Raw genomic sequence first — 14,611 nt, 5'->3', positions numbered from 1 at the left:
CTCGTGGGAAAAGATGAGTGTAAAATTATCATTATAAAACCCAAGATACGTGATATAATACAAATCAGTACATATTATCTGTTTTCTTTGTTTCACAGTTAAGACATTACTCCTTGACTGTAATTTAGAAAATGTTCCAGAAATAGTTGCTGGAATCTCAAATAACCTGCAGATAAATATATTTTATATCTCTATCTTTGTAAAAGTATGGTTTTCAGTTATCCTGTTCTAATGCTTTTCTCAGGAACCTGATAACTGAGATTTTCAGGATATAGTCTCCATCTAACATTGACAGGAGTAAAATCGCAAACCTGTGCCTGACTCACTCTTTTAGATTTATTTTTATAATTAAGTTGCTATGCCTCCTAGTCACCATGACAGCTTTCTGCAATGCCTGAAAACACGCCCTTCCACTCTGACACTCTTATCCTACTCAGATTCCACTATTTGCATTTAAAATAAATGAATGCTGAATTTTATTCTTATTCAAAGCATTCTGAAAATGGGTTTTTATCCAGGTTGCTGCTGAAGTGTGAATAATTTCCATACTGCATTCATTAGTCATAGAAACAAACAAATATGATTTATAGGAAAAGATTGAATCCGGAGGCTAATTTTCTTCTTTCTGGTGGTATTACGGATTTCTTGACTTCCATTTTGCTTTACCTCTAAGAACACAAATGATGGGCAAAAAAATTACTAAAATGTAATTAAATAATTACCATCTTTCAAGAAAAAAATGTATGTCAATTGAGACAGGAAAAATGTATTTACATAAGAGTAATACCAAAAAAAAGTGATAGAGAGAGAAAGAGAAGCATCGATGCCTTGACATGTAGGAAGCATGAAAAAAGGAAAAGACCAAAAAGAGAAAGGTATATTATGTAAGTACTATACTAATTATGATTATAAAGAATGCAATGCATTCTACCTTACATGCTTTATGATTCAAGTGTCATTACAGTCTAATTATATATCACATTTATATATACTATACCTTAACAGTTTCTGTATGATGGTCAATTTGGTCCTAAGGTTTTTTATTCTCTAAAATTACATGAACATGAAAACAGAGAAAAGGGGGCAGAAAAAAAAAAGTGACATCATAAAGATTATTTTAAATTGATACTTTCAAGCTCTAGTTTGTTCAATAAATAATATTGCAAGTAAATTCTTGGAACAGTTAGGAAAGAAAATGAAGTTTATAAATAGATATACATTAAATTTTTTTCAGCTAAGTAATTAATTGTGTATAAAAGCTTTAAGAATATTGAGCAAATTTGCAGAAAAGAATAAAACTATATATTTTTTATAACTTCATCAGATATTGTATTAGTTTTCTAGGGCTGCTGGAACAAAGTGTCACAAATCGGGTGGCTTAAACAACAGAAATTTATTGTCTCAGAGTTTTAGAGGCCAGAAGTCTGAAATCGAGATATTGACAGGGTCGCCTCTGAGTGCTCTGAAGAGAGACTCTGTTCCAGGCTACTTTCCCTGACTGGTAAATGGCCGTCTTCACATATGCGCGATGTTCTCCCTGTATGCACGATGTTCTCCGTGTATGCATGTCTGTGTCCAAATTCTCTCCTTTCATAAAAACATAAGTCACATTGCATTAGGGGCCTCCCACTTTTATGACTTTATCTTAACTAGTTACATCTGCAACAATACTATTTCCAAATAAGTTCACATCCTGAAGTCCTAGAGGGCTAGGACTTCAACTTACCAGTTTGGAAGGATATAGAATTTAACTCATAACGGGTAAAAACCTATTTTAATTGGAAAAATATGTGAATGTATAACCAATATGGATATATTATTTTCATTTTAATGTTACCTGAATAAATTCCTGTTTTTTATAATTCCCATAATACTAAATAACCTCCCTCCAAATTTTAACTATATTAAAATTAGGTAAACTTAAATTAACATCACTAGCTTATCATGATTAAAAAAAAGTTAGTCTGCTGTTGTCAAATTACAATTCAGAATGTGAATGTGCTTTTGGCAGCTATGGTATTATCTCTTTTGATTTTAGTATATCCGATAGATAATTCCTATTTTTCTGCTAGCTTTCTCTATTTGAACTATGGCTAAACATTTGTATGAAGAGACTACTATATCAGTCTGAGTCTGATCAGGAGCGAGAAACTGAACAATTTGGACAGGAAATATTTAATATAAAGAATTACTAACTATTGGATTGGATTGGAGTAAAAACATATTTACTAGTTAGATGTAAAGAGAACTTTAAAAATCCAAAATTAACAAATATAAGGTGCAACTATTATTACCTCTAGAGTTGAGACAGAACTCCTGAGAGTTCCCACAGGAACGACATTTAGAACCTAGAACAGTGGCTCATTTTATGACAAAGCAATCACTGTAGTACTGTACCAGCAGAACTTGCCAGAAACAAATTCTTTGTAATGCCAGGTAAACCTACTCATGGAGAGACGTTTGACCAGAGACACTCTGCTACAAGACTGCCTAAGGTGGTATCAAGGGAAAGCTGCTAGCTGCCATGTGCTCAATGATCCAGACACTGAAGTTGCTGTACACCCTTTATTTGCAAATCTTTAGAGCCAGCTACCAAAGGAAAAATATCTAAAAAGCTCAGGTCCATTTTCACAAATAAGATAAAAAGGGTGAATTTTGAGCTAAGAGGCAATAAATCAATAACCATATCCACTAAATCATTACCACCACCTCTGCATGTACATATCATTTATATATTAAGGACACTGTATTATTGCCGTATTTGTCAATGAAAATAAAGTACTACTAGTTCACAATTACTTATCCTCACTCTCCACCTCAAAATGATTTGAAATCCAAACGATTTTTATTTAAAAAAATCCTGATACAATCTAACAAGAGTATATTTATAGTCATTATTTCCCACTTACTTGAATAGCCACATATGTTATTGTAGAAATTTGATTTGATTCAAGGTTATTTCTACTGATTTCAGTGATTCCCCATCCTCCCTTGGGAAATTAGATACTTTTCAGTGTACGTACTGTGTTACCTTTCTCAAATCTAAAGCTATGGAAAATATCTGGCCCTAGGGGTTTCAGATAAGGGATTGCAGACCTTCTACTTTGGAACCATTTTGATCTTAAGTACAAAACCAGATATGGGAAGGTGAAATCAGCAAGATGGCAGAATAGGAAACCCTGAGCCTTGTTAACCCATAGAAACAAGACTTAACAATAATATACAGTCTGAAAAGCCTTTCTAAGAACTTCAGAAACCCATTAAGACCTCGTAATATCCAAGGCAAGTCCAAACCCAAGGCTAATCACATTGAAGTAGGTAAGAAAAGTGACTTCATTTTAATTGCATCAGCCTGTCCCCCAAGAGAGCACAGTTTATGGATGAGAGGAAAATCCCAACTTTCATCATCTCTCTATGGAGGGAAAGTATATCCAACATTCTGGCTTTTCAGAAAGCTGCCCAAAAGATTGGTGTCTGTCTTGCCCAACTCAATGGGAAACTCATATACTTCAGAAGCCCAAGGAGCGCTGACAACAAAAGAGAGCCTAGTGGCTCATGGGAGAACTACAGAACTTGTAATACTGTGGACAGAAGCTGATAAAGTCCACTGTGATTGGGAGAAAGTACCCAGCTCACGGTTTCCTCCTTAGGAGGGATGGAGAAAAGTGGAATGTATGTCCAATATTCTGGCTCTTCAAGGGGCTTCCCAAAGGACTCTTTTCTGTCTCACTTGACTTGACTTCAAACACTGATGAAAGAGGAAAACCAAATCTTTTTTGAAAAGATTAATAAAATCAGAAAACCCTTATCCAATCTAAGACAAAAGACTCAAATAAAAACAGAAAGAAGAGACATTAGGACTGGTGTCACAGAAATAAAAAAGTTCATAGGAGACTACTATGATTATACTAATAACAATTTTATGCCAACAAATTGGATAACATAGAAGAAATGGGTAAATTCCTAGAAATGTACAACCTGCCAAGAGTGAATCATGAAGAAATAAAAAGTCTGAAAAGACCTATAATTAATGAAATTGAATTAGTAATCAAAAACCCCCCAAGGAAGAAAATCCGAAGATCAGGTGGCTTCACTGGAGAATTCCTCCAAACTTTTAAAGGCAAATTAACACCAATTCTTTTCAATCTCTTCCAAAAATGTGAAGATAATTAAACACTTCTGAACTCATCTTATGAGGCCAGCAATAATACCATAGTACCAAAACCAGACAAAGATATTACAAGAAAATTACACACCAAAATCCCTGATGAATATTGATGTAAAAAATCTTCCATAAAATACTAATAAACCAAATGCAACAGCATATTAACAGGATTATATATCATGACCAAGTGGAAATTATTCCTGGAATGCAAGCAAGTTTCAACATATAAAAATCCATCAATGTAATACAACACTTTAGCCGAATGAAATGTAAAAATCACATGCCATCTCAATTAATGAAGAAAAAGCATTTGACAAAATTCGGCACCCTTTTATAATTTTTTTATTTTTATTTTTTATTATACTTTAAGTTTTAGGGTACATGTGCACATTGTTCAGGTTAGTTACATATGTATACATGTGCCATGCTGGTGCGCTGCACCCACTAACTCGTCATCTAGCATTAGGTATATCTCCCAATGCTATCCCTCCCCCCTCCCCCCACCCCACCACAGTCCCCAGAGTGTGATATTCCCCTTCCTGTGTCCATGTGATCTCATTGTTCAATTCCCACCTATGAGTGAGAATATGCGGTGTTTGGTTTTTTGTTCTTGCAATAGTTTACTGAGAATGATGATTTCCAGTTTCATCCATGTCCCTACAAAGGACATGAACTCATCCTTTTTTATGGCTGCATAGTATTCCATGGTGTATATGTGCCACATTTTCTTAATCCAGTCTATCACTGTTGGACATTTGGGTTGGTTCCAAGTCTTTGCTATTGTGAATAATGCCGCAATAAACATACGTGTGCATGTGTCTTTATAGCAGCAAGATTTATAGTCCTTTGGGTATATACCCAGTAATGGGATGGCTGGGTCAAATGGTATTTCTAGTTCTAGATCCCTGAGGAATTGCCACACTGACTTCCTTAAAAAAGAAAAAGAAAACTAATGAAACAAGAAACAGAAGGAAATTACCTCAACATAGTAAAGGCTATGTATCAAAAGCCAAGGGCCTAACACCACACTCATGGTGAAAACTGAAAGCTTTTCCTCTAAGGTCAGCAACAAGGAAAGGATGCCCACTCTCATCACTTCTACTTATCAAGTGCTAGAAATCCTACTCAGAACAATTAGGGAAGAAAAATAAATTAAAGTCATCTAAATAAGAAAGGAAGAAGCAAAATTTCTGTTTGCAGATTACATTATTTATATATTTTTTAAAAATTCCACCCCCCCAAACAGAAAATTGTTAGGACTAATAAAAGTATTCGATAAAGTTGTCAGATGTAAAATTGATACACAAAAATTAGTGTGATTTTAATACACTAACAAACAATTCAAAAAGAAAATTAAGAAATAATTTTATTTATAATAGCATCAAAAAGAATAAAATACCTAGTAATAAGCTTAACCAAGGAAGCAAAAGACTTGTACACAGAAAACTAAAAAACGCTTCTCAAAAATTAAAGACACAAATAAATGGAAAGCCATTTCATGTTCATGGATTAGAAGACTTAATATTTGTAAAAAATTTATACTATCTGAAGTAATCTACAGGTTCAATGAAATCCCTATCAAAATCCCAATGGCATTATTTTGCAGGAATAAAAAACAAATCATTAAATTCATATGGAATTCCAAAGGACCCTGAATAACCAAAACAATCTTGAGAAACAAAAGAAAAGCTTGAGGCCTCATACTTCCTGATTTTAAAACATATTATAAAACTATAGTAATCAAAACAGTATGCTACTGATATAAAGACAGGTATATAGACCCAAAAAACCAAATAGAGATACCAGAAATAAACTCTGATTCATATGGTCAAATGATCTCCAACAAAGGTAAAAAGGCTACACAAAAGCTATGATGGGGGGAAAAAAGGGGGCGGCCTCTTTAACAAATCGTGTAGAGAAAACCAGATATCCACAAGCAAAAGAATGAAGTTGGACCCTAACCTCACACCATATACAAAAGTGAACTCAAAATACATTAAAGACCTAAACACAAGACCTGAAATTATAAAACTCTAAAAAGAAAACAGAATAGATAAAAACTTCATGACTTTGTACTTGGCAATTTCTTGTATATGGCAAGAAAAGCAAAAATACAAGTGGGTATATCAAAAAAATCTTCTGCTCAGCAAAAGAAACAACAGAGTGAAAAGGCAACTTTAAAAATGGAAGAAATTCCTACAACTCAACAGCAACAAGAAAAAAAATCTAATTTAAAAATGGGCAAAGAACAAAAATAGACATTTCTCCCAAAATAAAAATACAAATGGCAAACAAGCAAATGAAAAGATGCTCAACCTCCCTTACATTAAAGAAGTGTGAGTCAAAACAAAATGAGATATAACCTGACAACTGTTAGGATGGTCACTGCCAAACAAAACAAAACAAAACAGAAAATAGTAAGTGTTGCTAAGGACATGGAGAAATTGAAACCTCTGTGCACTTTTTTGGGGAATATAAAATGGTGCAGCCCCTATGAAAAACAGCGTGAAGATTTCTCAAAAATTTAAAAATAACATTGCCATATGATCCAGTAATTTCACTTTTAGGCAGGTATCCAAAACAATTGAAAAAGGGATCTCAAACAGATATTTACATGTTACCCATGTTCATTGCATTATAGCAGCAATATTTATAAAATCCCAAAAGTAAAGGAAACCTAAATGCCCATCAACAAAGGAATAGATAGAGAAGATGTGGTTTATCCATAAAACGGAATACTATTCAACCTTTAAAAAGAAGAAATCCTGATAGGAAGTGAGGTAGCCAGTCACATAAGAAAAAATACAGTCATGCATCATATACCAATGGAAATATGTTCTGAGAAATGTGTCATTAGGCAGTGTAATCTTTGTGCAAACAATGTGAAAGTACTTACACAAACTTATTATATGTGGTTGATACAGTTTGGCATCCCCACCCTAATCTCATCTTGAATTCCCATAAGTTGTGAGAGGTACCTGGTAGGAGGTAACTGAACTGTGGGGGCAGGTCTTTCCCATGCTGTTCTCATGATAGTGAAGAAGTCCCACGAGATCCGACGGTTTTTAAAAAAGGGAGTTCCCCTGCACAAATTCTCTTCTCTTGTCTGCTGCCATGTGAGAAGTACCTTTCTCTTTCCATCATGATTGTGAGGCCTCCCCAGCCACATGGAACTGTAAGTCCATTAAACCTCTTTCTTTTTTAAATTGCCCAGTCTTGGGAATGTCTTTATCAGCAGCGTGAAAATGCACTAACACAGTGCTATAGCCTAGTGCACATCTAGGCAAAATGACATAGCATATTGCTCCTAGGCTACAAACCTGTACAACATGTTACTGTACTGAATACTGTAGGCAAATGTAACACAATGGTAAGTATTTGTGTGTCTAAACATAGACAAGTGCAGCAAAAATGCAGTATGAAAGATTTAAAATGGTACAACTGTGTAGGGCACTTACCATGAATGAAGTTTGCAGGACTGGAAGCTGCTCTGCGTGAATCAGTGAGTGAATGTGAAGGTCTAGGATATTACTGTACACTCTGTAGACTTTATAATCACTGTACACTTAGGTTACACTAAATTGATTTTAAAATAGTTTTCTTCCTTCAATAAGAACAGATTACTGTAGCTTTTTGATTTTATAAACTTTTTAAATTTTTTAAAACTTTTTGACTCCTTTGTAATAACACTCACATTAAAACACAAATACATTTTACAACAGTGCAAAAACATTGTCTTTCTGTGTATCTTTATTCTATAAGTATTTTTTTATTTTTGAATTTTTTATTTAAACTTTTTTGTTAAAAACTGAGACACAAACACATGCATTAGCCTAGGCCTATACAGGGTCAAGATCATCCATATCCTTGTCTTCCACCTCCACTAGAAGGTCTTCTGGGGCAATAAGATGCATGGAGCTGTCATCTCCCATGATAACAGTACCCTCTTCTGGAATACCTCCTGAAGGACCTGTCTGCCACTGTTTTACAGTTAATTTTTTTTATATGTAGAAGGAGTACATTCTACAATAACATTAAAGTTATATTGTAGTAAATACATGCCAGTAACATAGTCATTTATTAATTTTATCCAGTATTATTCACTGTACTTAATTATATGTGCTATAATTTTATGTGACTGGCAGTGCAGTAGGTTCATTTACACCAGCATTACTGCAAACATATAAGTAATGCATTGTACTGTAAAATTATGACAGCTATGACATCACTAGGCATTCATTTTTAGCTCCATTATAATCTTAAGGGACCATGGTTTACATATATATACATAAAAATACATAGAGAGAAAGTATATATATATATCATATATATATAGCATATATATATATCATATATATATAGCATATATATATATCATATATATATAGCATATATATATATCATATATATATATAGCATATATATATCATATATATATATAGCATATATATATATCATATATATATATAGCATATATATATATATCATATATATATATAGCATATATATATATCATATATATATATATAGCATATATATATATACATGGTCCCTTAAGATTACAGTGTGGCATTGATTAAAACATAGTTATGTGGCATATGACTGTACTGTATGATTCTACTTATATGAAGTATCTGAAATAGTCGAACTCTTAGAAACAGAAAGTAGAACAGTGCTTGTCAGGAAGTGCTGGCAGGAAATTGGAAAGGGGGATGTTTTAATCAGGCTTCTTCAGAAAGACAGAACTAATAAGTTATATGTAGAGAGAGATATATGAAAAGGGATTTATTAGAGGAATTGGCTCACCCAATTATGGAAACTGGGAAGTCCCACGATGAGCCGTCTGCAAGCCGGAGAAACAGGGAAGCCAGAAGCGTGGCTCAATCCAAGTCTGAAGGCCTCAGAACTACAGATTCCAGTGGTCTCTTAGTCCGAGGCCAAAGTCTCAAGGGCCTGAGTGGGCCACTGCTGTGAGTCCCAGAATCTAAAGAACAGAGTCAGGAGTTCTGAAATCCAAGAGCAGGAGAGGGCATTCTGGCTCTGGAAAAGAGAGCAAGAATTTGCCCTTTCTCCACCTTTTTGTTCCATCCTGGACCCCAGACAGATCGTACCCGCCCACATTGAGGGCAGATTTTCCCCATTGCCAATCTCCTCCAGAAACACCTTCATAGACACACCTGGGGCAGCCCCTCATACTCACCAAAAGACAAATCACCTGGGCCTGCCTTTCAGCAGAAAAGAGATGAGCTCAGTTCCTATCAAAGCATTGAGAACAATTAACGCCTTACCAGCTATCTGGGTATCCCTTAATCCAGCAGAACTGATGCCTAAAATCAACCATCAGAGGGGAGTTTTTCAATGGGTATAGATTTTTAGTTTTTCAGGATGAAAAAGTTCAAGAGATCTGTTGCACACCAATATGCATATAGTTAACACCATATATGTATTCTTAAAAACAGTTAAGATGGTAAATTTTATGTTGAGTCACTGTCCAAAATGAATAATAATAACAATAAAACAGATATGGGCTCCAAAAGGCCTAACTATATGCAGTTACAACATAATTATCCAGATAATTCAGAATGTGCTTACATTTTTTAAAGGAAATAGTGTAAAAAATAATAATTAAAATTTTCTCATGAAGAGCCAGAGTCTCTTCCAGGTTATTTCCAGAACACAGAGAGTGGAAGGGGAAGAGGTGTGGAGGAGGTGGATGGGGAGCTTCATATCTGAATTTGAGAAACCCATTGTATACATACCTCACGCATGAAAGAGTAAGATTTAGACATTGCTTAATTGTCCTTTTAAATGCCAAATCACCAGGAAAAAGCAAAATATGGGGTGCCACCTTCTATAGCTAACCTTAACCCTGACCTTAACCTGAGCTTCCACAAATTCTTGTGTATTTCTGATAGATAATAAAATCCTTTATTTTTAAATGATGACCTTGTTGTAAAAGGGAGTTACAATGAATAAAGCTACTTCTAATGGCAAAAAATTTGGCTGCACTCAGATTAAATATTCACCATGATCTAAAACTTCCTACACGTTAAACAATTTGGTAACATTTCCTGTTTTTCATCTGCTTTTATTGCTACTCATGTTTGAAATATACTTAACGCCAATATACTTCATAGCTTTCATAAATTTTTAATTGAAACTAAAAGAATAAAATAACATACTTATTATTGACAAAAGCATTGTTCCATATAGTTGTCGTAAGTTCAGAACTCTACTGTTTTATCACCAAACTTGGTGCAGAGCAGACATTGTTCATTTTCTTTATATATATTTTGTGAAGTCAATGTCTGCATTCTTTGCTATAACTGCTATTGTAAAAAGTATATCAACTGTAACCTCTTGTGCTGAGGAGACATGATCGATCAATTAAACAACAACACAAGAACCATTCAAGTCATGTCAGATCTTCATTAAATATTAGAATGTAACATCAAACCTCATTATTGTGATTCAATAATTTAATTAAAATGTGCTATGAAATAAAATAGTGGTCATAAAATTGGAAATAACTGAACATTAAAGAAAAGATTTCACAGCCATCTAAAAGATGAGCATCTTGATTGCACATTTGGCAGGTAAATGAAGACTATAATGTCCCCTCAACTATTGCCCAGGTACCATCATTATTGGCACATTGATATTTGCAAAGATGACTCAGATAAAAATGTTATAAACTATTGTGAGTACATATTATCAAGCATTCATGTACTTGACCCTAAGCCATTAGATGATCTGTTCTTTGAAAATTTACCTGGCTAAAATTGTAGCCATTGCTAACTAAGGTGCAAATTTGCTATTTGCAAATTAAAGTTTGGCCCCACAATTCGCTATTGATTAATATTGTTAAGCAATTTCATGAGAAAGTTTGAAATGATACAAATGTGAAATAATTTTATTATTCAGTTAATAATAAAAAAATTGCAGGGCTGACAGGCATATGAATTATAAAGTCTGTTAAAGTGTACGGTTCTCATGGAGGAAGTACTTTTGCTCATAAACAGAAATCTCCACTTCTAAAGTTTTACAGTATCTTGTGATTCAAGCTGTTATTTACACACATAGGAACTTCTACAGTTGATTTTGATTACCCCTGTGCTAGTATTTTATCATAAAGTCACCTACATCTTCTTTAAAATTCTAATAATATCATGCAAGGATTCATCAAGTGGTAGTGCTGGTGCTGGAAAATAAATGATTAAAATCAATACCTTTGGAATACAAATTAATATGAAAAAAAAAACACCATGATGATGGTCAAAGAGCCTGCATGACTCACTGTGCTGTTAACTTAGGAAAGCACACTCTGTGACATTTTAGAGACAAAGATGAGAAAATAAATATACCATTAGGCCAGGCAAACCTTCAAGCTAGCCAAAAGGACGACATGTCAGCAGGGCAAATGGGAAAAATACAAGCAATCTCTCATTATAAAGTGCCCCTAAGTTTAGGTGGTCCTAAGGGAAATTAGTTTTATGTTTGATGACCAAGAGGGCCTTAACATTCCCCTCAGCTTTACTTGACTTTAGACTCTAGACCCTGACTTCCCTTTTCTTATAGCATTTACTTGGAAAACATCTTGTAATTGTAAATGCTTTCTCTGCCTCTTTGAGAAGGTAATGTTTTTACAAGCCTCTTGTCTGGCTTATTTATTTATTTATTTATTATTAAAATGGAGTCTTGCTCTGTCTCCAGGCTGGAGTGCAGTGGCGGGATCTCGGCTCACTGCAACCTCCGCCTCCTGGGTTCATGTGATTCCCCTGCCTCAGCCTCCCAGGTAGCTGGGACTACAGGGGCATGACACCACGCCCGACTAATTTTTTTTTTTTTTTTTTTTTGTATTTTAGTAGAGATGGGGTTTCACCATGTTAGCCAAGATGGTCTCAATTTCCTGACCTCATGATTTGCCCGCCTACAGCCTCCCAAAACGCTGGGATTACAGGCGTGAGCCACCATGCCCGGCTGCCTCTTGTCAGTTTTACAACCCAGGAATGTCTTTCTCAAGGACCTGGGAGCCATCTCTTTGAAATGTAATCATCAAAGAAGATAGCGCCTTTACCTCCCAGTCTCTATGGGAGGGTAGGAGCCTAACATTCGTGGGCACCTTGTTCCAAGTTGTAAAATTACCTCCTATCACAAAGATAAGGAAAACTTTATTTTCCACTTGGTAAGGTCAATTAGCAAACACAGATGACTTTTACCTTCCTCCACCCTTAACAAATCCCTCCCCTTTGTTTCAGTAGATCTGGGGATCCAGATTTGGTCTGTGTTCTCTTCCTGATTTCTAAACTATTCTAGCATTCATATAAAATCAAACAAGACCCCAAATAGCCAAGGCAATTTTAAGTAAAAAGAAAAAAGCCAGAGGCATCACATTATCTAACTTCAAACTATACTACAAGGGTACATTAACCACAGCAGCATGGCACCGGTACAAAAATAGATAGACACAGAACAGAATACAGACCCCTGAAAAAAAAAAAAAGACACACATGTACAACCAACTGATCTTTAACAAAGTTGACAAAAATAAACAACACCATTTAACAAAGCTGACAAAAATAACACCATTCAACAAATGGTACTGGGAAACTGGCTAACCATATGAAGGAGAGTGAGTGAAACTGGACCCATAGCTCTCACCTTATACAAAAATGAACCCAAGACGGATTAAAGAATTAAATATAAGACCTCAAACTATAATGCCCTAGAAGAAAATCTAGGAAATACTCTTCCAGATATTGGCCTAGGCAAATAATTTACGACCAACTCCTCAAAAGCAAATGTAACAAAAATGAACAAAAAAATTGGAATCTAATTAAGCAGGAACTTCTGCCTCAGCCTCCCAAGTAGCTGGGACTACAGGCACATGCCACCATGCCCAACTCATTTTTTTTCTTTTAGTAGAATATATTACCAAAAGAAACAATCAACAGAGTAAACGGACAACCTACAGAATGGGAGAAAATATTTGCAAACTATGCATCTGACAAAGGACTAATGTCCAAAATTTATAAAGTTCTTAAAGAAGTTAACAAGAAAATAAAACACAAATTATCCCATTTAAAATAATCCCATCAAAGGACATGAACAGTAACTTCTCAAAAGAAGGCATACGAGCAGACAACAAACATACAAAAACACAAATGCAAATCAAAACCACAATGAGATACCATCTCACACGAGTCAGGATGGCTATTAATAAAAAATTAACAACAAAAAAAAAAACAACAGATGTTGGCAAGCTTGCAGAGAAAAAGAAGGACCACTTAGATTCTGTTGGTGGGATTGTAAATTAGTTCAGCCACTGTAGAAAGCAGTTTGGAGATTCTTAGAGAACTAAAAATAGAATTACTATTCCACCCAGCAATATCATTAATGGTCATATACCCAAAGGAAAATAAATAGTTCTACCAAAAGGACACATGCACTTGTATGTTTATCAGAGCACTATTCACAATAGTAAAGACACGGAATAAACTCAGGTACCCATTAACGGTAGATTGGATAAGAAAATGTGGTACACATACACCACAGAATACTGTGCAGCTACAAAAAGAATAAAATCATGGCCTTTGTACCAACATGAATGCAGTTCCAGGACATTATCCTAGGTGAATTAACAATGAAACAGAGAACCAAGTAGCACATATTCTCATTAATAAGTGGGTACTAAACACTGGGTCCACGCAGACACAAAGATGGGGGAAAAAAAACACCGGGAATTCAAAAACTGGGGAGGGAGGGACAGAGGGATGAAGGGTTGAAAAGCTATTTGTCAGGTGTTATGTTCACTACTTGGACGATGGTATCGGTAGAAGCCCAAACTTCAACATCACACAGTATACCCAGGTAATAAACCTGCACATGTACCCCTTGAATCTTAAATTTAAAAAAATGAAAAAAATTAACTTACTACTATTAAACTTGTTTGGTGTGATTTATTTAGCAGGTGGGTCTTGAGGAACGCCATTCTTCACATACATTGTGGCATCTCTATATTGTAGTGATGGGCACTGAGCAGATAACACAAGAGGTCAGAAAATAGTTCTTGAAGAGGATAGAACGTGTCTGCTTTCTGTTTCTTAGGGGTTTAACTGTCAGCACAAGAACCAAAAAAAAAATTATTAATGGAAGCAGGGGTAGATTATGGCAGAAATATTCTAGTTCCATAATTTTGGAAGCTATCACATCCCTCCACTCTGCAGTGGAAGAAGCATATCCAAATAAAAAAAGGATTTTAATATCACAGGGGAGAGAAAGCACAGGAGAGAAGAAGAACAGAGTATCTATCATTCACTGGGAGGCGAAACTCTTTAAGAGTCGTGTGGAGGCTGAGAGCAGAATGGAGAGAGCAAGAAGGCTCTCAGGGCAGACCACTCATACAGCGCCTCTCTAACTTTTTATTAAAAGGAAAAAGAGTGGGGA

The 14,611-nt window shown here is 35.1% G+C and overlaps 1 long non-coding RNA gene across 5 annotated transcripts in view; it reads right to left on the bottom strand.

Moving 5' to 3' along the window:
• LOC129531652 (uncharacterized) overlaps positions 1-14,611 on the bottom strand; it is a 556,454-nt gene that overhangs the window by 197,838 nt on the left and 344,005 nt on the right. For 2 of the 5 annotated variants that reach the window (XR_010135174.1, XR_010135175.1), the window contains exon 3: positions 8,972-9,149. The exons of the other annotated variants lie outside the window; for them this stretch is intronic. This is a non-coding gene — a long non-coding RNA (uncharacterized lncRNA). The remainder of the gene's footprint in view (positions 1-8,971; positions 9,150-14,611) is intronic. 5 annotated transcript variants of the gene reach the window in all.

The sequence above is a fragment of the Gorilla gorilla genome, chromosome 1 (genome assembly GCF_029281585.2).
Source record: "Gorilla gorilla gorilla isolate KB3781 chromosome 1, NHGRI_mGorGor1-v2.1_pri, whole genome shotgun sequence".
In the NCBI taxonomy this organism is placed as follows: domain Eukaryota; kingdom Metazoa; phylum Chordata; class Mammalia; order Primates; family Hominidae; genus Gorilla; species Gorilla gorilla.
This window is presented reverse-complemented; position numbering and strand designations above follow the sequence as displayed.